We start from the raw sequence: 6647 nt of genomic DNA, 5'->3' as shown, positions 1-6647 counted from the left end.
CCAAACATAGGGTCCCTTCCAAGTGCGGAGACTTGTGGCATGATGCAGGCTGCATTCCCGGGAAGTCGGTCCTGGATACAACTCACCAGTGAGTTGACAAGCAAGCTGGAAACCAGAGGGATCGTCTCCGCTCTTCCCTCTAGTCTCTCAGGTGGAGGTGTGCACAGGGATCAGGGCTCCAAGGTGAAATGGAAGGCACAAGGCTTAGTATCCAATGTGCCAGGGCATGAGCAGTGTTTCTCCTCCTATTTCGTCCTCGGCTCTCTGGGCAACGGCTTCACCATACTGTCTACCTTAGTGGAGAGAAGGTGCTTACTTGTTCGTGGCAGGCGATTTTATTTTATTTTTATTTTTTGGGGGGGAGCAAATCATTTTTATTTTTATTTTTTTACAAATACACCAAAGAATCATGCAATGCTGCAAGCATTGGATGCAGTCCTGTGCCACGAGTCTGCACGTTCTTCTGCAGCTGGTCCTGTGAAAGGCGGAATCTTTCATCTCGCCTTACTGTTTTCTACGACTCCTGCATTATCTTCAAAATAAAGAAACATACCATCTTTTCTCTGGTAGGACTTTCGTTGTCTAATTACCACTTCTTTCTGAGCTCTGGTTTGCCTTTCTTGACTGCGGCCATCACCACGTCACCCACACCAGCAGCAGGAAGTGTATTCAGGTGTCCCTTGATCCCCTTCACAGAGATGATATGCAGACTTTTGGCTCCTGTGTTGTCAGCACAACTGTTCATGGCTCCAACCAGAAAACCCAAGGAAATCCAGAATTTCACACCAGAGGACCCACCATGTCCTCGCTTTGACATCTTGAATGCCGGAGAGCGACAAAAAGCTGGGCGATTTTATTTTGACTTTTCCATTTTAAACATCTTATATCATTATATTTACGGAGTGTCTGCTCTGTGATGATTTCTGTTCAGGGGTTGTTGTTATCTCCTGGTCCTCATAGAGCATCCCTTCTCGTGAGGGGAGACATGCAATAGGCAGAATAAAGGACTAGACAAACTGTAGAGAATCTCAGATATAGAAGCGCTATAAAGGAAAGTTGAGTGGAGAAAGCAGGTGGGCATTGTCAACAGGTGATTAGGGACGGCCTTGCCTTGAAGGTGGCATTTGGATGAAGACCTGCAGAAGAGAAAGGAAGCAGCTGAGCTGCCCTCTGGGGAAGATTGTTTGGGAGGGCCACGTCATGGCAAGGAGTCTGTGGTGGGAGTAGAAAACTTTGTTATTCATTGACCTTGCATGAGCTTTTGGTGTAAGTTTAGCTTGCGTAGATCTACATGAAAGCATTCTTTCCTTCCTTTTTTTTTTTTTTTTGGTAGAAAAATAGTACTTCTCTGTCAATTCGGTTAAAAATGACTAAGAGTTTCTACGCTTCGATTGGTTGTGGCCGCATCTCCTCGGAAAGTAGCACAGCTGGGTTCTGGTGTGGAGTCACTTCTATAGACTCCTCTTCTTAAAAGAACCTCTTATTAATGGCTGAGTTCAAAGCAAACTTTAGAAATCCAATCGATTTCTCATTTCTTACATGTTGTTTGGTAAAAGATTTTATGTCAGCGATTGCAGAATGAAGGTGCCAATAGGAAAATAATCGGTTTATAAATGGGAGGGCGGTCAGGCATCCCCCTTTCCATCGTCCTCTCCAAGGTCAGGGCATGACTGAAATGCAAAGGAGATGCACTTGTACAGTACGTAAACGATAGTCTTCTGTGGAGGGTCATTAACCTCAAGTCTCCCTCCCGGAGGGCAGTGTTGAAGGAAATGGCTTTGTGAGCTTCAGAAGAACGTGACATGATTGTACCTGGGAATAGAAGAATGGTGTCTGCAGTTCCATTAATTGGGATAACAATTATGAAAGCTTGGGAAGAATCAAGTTTCAGAGCCCACACTAATCCCCAGGAAGACTTTTCCCCTGGTGGATATAATATTGCTGCTTTTCAGGTGCATTCCTAAGATGTATTACATTTCTCAGACTCACTTTGTATAGGCTGCTGTCAGGGGCAGGATTTGGGGGTTGCCGGAAGATTCTTTGGTTTCATCCAGGCAACTCTCCGCTTTCCTGAAGTGTCGGTGAACTTGGTGGAAGCAAGGGTCAAAGCAGAGTTGACTTGTGTCTGGAAGCGTGAGTTCCGTGTCCTGGTTTCGATGAAACACAAGGCAGGAATGCAAAGGCTGTCTTCCTGAAACTGCTCATGTTTACACGATGATGATGTATTTCTTCATGATGTTGACCCAGATGTAGCCGTATCTCACCTGGTGACAGGGTATGCTTCCTTGATTGGCTGCTCTGGGATAATGAGCTTCTGTTGATCATGGACTATGTTTTCCTGGGAAATGGAATATGAAAATAATTGACAGATTTCCCATAAGCTGAGCTGAATTCCAAGAACATGTAGGTAATCCTACCTGATTCACTTTCGGAGCTTTACTTTGAATTTCTGTTGGTGTCAACAAAGCTGTCATAAAGAACAGCGTACTTCACCTTCGAAAAAGCAAACTTCCATTAAAAAGGCAGACAGCTTTAAAAAAGTTGTCACTTAAGACTCTTGGTTGATCGTCACCTGAGAGTGAAAAACTCTTCAATGTAGCAAAAATATCTACTATAAACTAGTCGTTGGTTTACATGACGTATTCCAAAATCCTTGTAGGAAACTTAGCATTTGGAGTGTCAGTGTGATAGCATATTGTAAATAACCAATATAAACAGTCCTCAACCAACCAGTCCTCTATTCACGTTGGGGTTGACTTTTGAAGCCTTTAGATAAGTAAGAATTGGCATGTGTTAGAAGCTGCAGTTTTTTTTTTAGAAGCTGCAGTTTTTGCAAACTGAGTATGTCATTTCCCCCCTTTTCTCTACGCCTTTACAGGAAATACTAAGCCATGAAGATCATTGATATTTCCTGAAATTATATTGCTATTTCCTGTCTGAAGAGCTGTGAGGGTATATGTCTCTGGAACACTGCTCCTAAAAGTAAGCACTTAATGATTCCACTGCTTATCTTTTCCAGAATGTTTCACTCTTTCTTTTTTAAACTTTTTATTTTATATTGGAGTATAGTTGATTAACAATGTTATAATTAACACTGTGATAATTTCAGGTGTACAGCCAAGTGATTCAGTTATACATATACATGCATCTATTCTTTTTCAAATTCTTTGCCCATTTAGGTTGTCACATAATACTGAGCAGAGTTCCCTGTGTTATACAGTAGGGACTTCTTGGTTATCCATTTAAAATATAGCAGTGTGTACATGTCAGTCCCAAACTCCCTAACTATCCCTTTCCCTCACCCTTCCCCCGGCCCGGTAACCATAAATTCGTTCTCTAAGTCTGTGAGTCTTTCTCTATTTCTTTTCTATTAGGCAGAGACTGAGGGGAAGGTTAGGTCTGAAATGAAATTCAAAACGTGCACAGCCCTCTCCCTGGCCCCTTCATACTGGTAAGCCATTTTCTTGCCTCCAGAAACCACTGTCCCTTTGGACAGCCTCTCATCCATGTCTGGGGATACAGGTAGGTCCTGGGAGGAGACTGGGCAGGAACGTGCTGGAACTCCTCGCCTCTGCATTTCCACTTGGTTGGCCAAAATTGATGGGGGACTGGGAAGACACAGCATTTAGGCTGAGTTTTGGCACAGAAAATGGAGGGAAGCCAGGCAGGACACTCAGTATAGGCCCATGTACCTCACACATAAAGAAGAAGGTAAATTTAAGTTAAATGAACTTCAGAAAGCATAATCCGGGATCGCTTCAGTCAGAGCCGCTGAGCTCCTTGCTGCTAGCTCTGTCTCTCAGGTCCCACAAACCTGCCCTTCCCTCCGTCCTTTCACATCAGGTCCTTCTTCCCTGTTTCAGTGTCTGTGGTCTGGTAATGAGCACGTGCTCCATGAGGGAATTTCTGCAGTTGCCAGAAGCTCAGAGATAAAAGCATCCAGAAGATTTTTATCTCTCAGCAGAAATGTTTTTCTGAGGACACACACATAGTGTCACCGTGACATTTAAGATTTTAGTTTATCATCCTTTTCCTCTCATGGAGAACAGTTCTAATCACTGGAAAACTACCAGCTTCTCCAAGAAGCCAGATCCGTTGGAAATCCTGCAGAAATACCCACAGCAATAACGAAACCAGCAGCACACAATAGGTTAAGAAGTCTCTGTGTACTACTGTGGATAAAATAGATGAACAACAGGGACCTACTGAATAGCACAGAGAGCTATATTCAATATCTTGTAATAACCTATAATGGAAAAGAATCTGAAAAAGTATATGTATATATATATAACTGAATCACTTTGCTGTCCACCTGAAACATTGTAAATCAACTATACTTCGGTTAATAAAAAGGCTCTGTGTAGATCTGTTTCTACTGACTTTTTAGATAGTAGCTAAGGGAGAGCTTTGAAAGTATGATTTCAGCTGGCATATGGCATCACCTGCTCCAGGAGGCGAGGTTGCATGTCAAATTCCACTTCAGGAGGTATGTGCTTCTTAGACATGGCTTCCTGGCTGCTTGTGTTTGGACAGTGGGCATTGCTCACTGAGATGGTTCATTAGGGCTCAGCATGGTCTTCAAGGTTCTTCACTACCTCTTCTGCCATCTTGACTGGCCCCACTCCTTATCTTCCGGAAGACTGACTCAAAGGGCCAAACCACTGGTCAGCACAAAACTGGGTGGAAAGACCTGGATGGACTACAGGCTCCCCGAGGAGCTCTGGTCCTCTCTGCTTCTATGTCCTCACTTGGCCAGGCATGAGGGAAGGTCATCTGTGGAATGGCCGGTGGGCAGTCTCTCTAGGGACCTCCCTAGATGGCTCACCTTAGGAAAATTACCTTAATTTCCCAGGCTTCAGTTGGGCTCCAGGTCTGCAGGCTCAGGAATAGTATTGGGCTGACACATTAAGAGGTGGGCTCTTCTCTCTCTAGCACAGATACACAATTATTTCACTCAAGTGAAATTATGCACTTGAGTCAATTATGAGACTAAGTGTGTAACCAGAATTCCAGTCCATTGATTTTCCACAAAAAATATAACTGCAGAGAGGCTGAAGTCTCCAGAACTCCAGAGAGGTCATGCTACCTGGGAATGAAACCACAACTGGAAAGCAGTGTGGTCGGCCAGGATTCAGAACTGCGGTGTTAGTGATAGGTTTCAATCAGAGTGAGGCATGCTGTCTGTAGTAGGTTGGATGGTGGTCTCCCAGAAGGTGCATTCCCCTGGAACCAGTGAATGTGACCTTATTTGGAAAAAGGGTCTTTGCAGATGTACTTAAAATGAGTGTCTCAAGATGAAATCATCTTGGATTCAGGTGGGCCCTCAATCCAACCATCTTATTTCCCCCAAGTTCTTGGGGATAGTGATGATAGTGAAAGACACACTTCTGTGGAAAAAATATTCTGCAAGGGCAGAAAATATCGAAGTGTATTTTTTGTTTCCATGAGCATTTTCCTGTGAGATCTTGCCAGCTCTGACTGGTTCCATGACTTGTTTACTTTCCTAGGGCTTTAGTAGTAAAAATCAATGTGATTTTCATCCTGGTGTACCGAGTCCGCTTCTTCATTCGTTATGGGAACTGGATGAAAGAAAAAGCACAGATGCAGGTTATCCGAGGTTGACTGTAACTTTCTCTCCAAGGTCAAGACCACTCTCCTGTCTCCTCCAAAGAAGGTACTGACTCAAATGTCTTTCCTTATTAAAAGCTGAGTGTTTCTAAGAAACACATTTCATGGAGGATGGAATGCTTGTGCTGGCCCTTGGAGGATAAGTAGGAGTTTCTCTGCTGGTGATGAGGTGTGGTGAAGGTGGTCCAGGTGGGGAGAACGCACATGCAGAGGCTTGGATGGGGCTGAAACACTGGCCCCAGCAGGAGGGAAGCAGCCAGAAGGGGCAGCCAGGAAGACACACTGAGTAGTTCCAGCTGTTCTTGGTTGGTGACATAGAGCCATTGGGCAGGATTAGATTGGGGAATATCATGATCGGATTTGCATTTCTGAAAAAGCCCTTTGATGCCATAACAGAGAATGGATGGGAATGGGACAAGGCTGGAGAAGGCAAGGAGAAAGCTAGCAGCCTATGGAACTAAGTAGTATCAAAGTGGAAACTGGTGTTACGTTGCAAGGTTTTAGAACATTCTACGTCTCAACTTATATTTCTTTTCCCATCCATCTTTCAAAGACGTTGTAAAGCACAAATGAGATAAAAGTAGCCAGGGGTGTGCAAAAGCAGCACACTGTTAGGAGCAGCTCACTAAGAACGACGTGCTATTAGCCTGAATAGACTAGCATCACTGACCTCAGTGAGGCAGCATGAAGTAGGAGCTGGAGATGGATAATGATGGGAAAGGCAGTGCTCCATGGGCTGTACCGTGCAGGCCTTGACTTTTCAATCTCTGCAGAAATCCATAATCCAGATGTCCCTTTGTTGAAGCCCAAACAAGCATTATACACAGTTAAACCAATGGGACTTAGCAGGTATTTCTGGAAGGGGAATTAAGCCTCTATAACATGTAGTAGAACCCCAAATAGAGAACATGGTCAACAAGTGAGAAAGAAGTGGCCAGACTCTTCCTAGGGTTTAGGGCCACAGTCAGTTGTCAGGGATCTATGCTCCTAGCGCTGTGCTGGGCATATAGTAGGTGCCC

The 6647-nt window shown here is 44.2% G+C and overlaps 1 pseudogene; it reads right to left on the bottom strand.

Moving 5' to 3' along the window:
* Positions 1-407: 407 nt before the first annotated feature.
* Positions 408-817, bottom strand: LOC132520720 (large ribosomal subunit protein uL14-like; annotated as a pseudogene).
* Positions 818-6647: the final 5830 nt, after the last annotated feature.

This window comes from Lagenorhynchus albirostris, chromosome 5 (assembly GCF_949774975.1).
Source record: "Lagenorhynchus albirostris chromosome 5, mLagAlb1.1, whole genome shotgun sequence".
NCBI classification, from domain to species: domain Eukaryota; kingdom Metazoa; phylum Chordata; class Mammalia; order Artiodactyla; family Delphinidae; genus Lagenorhynchus; species Lagenorhynchus albirostris.
This window is presented reverse-complemented; position numbering and strand designations above follow the sequence as displayed.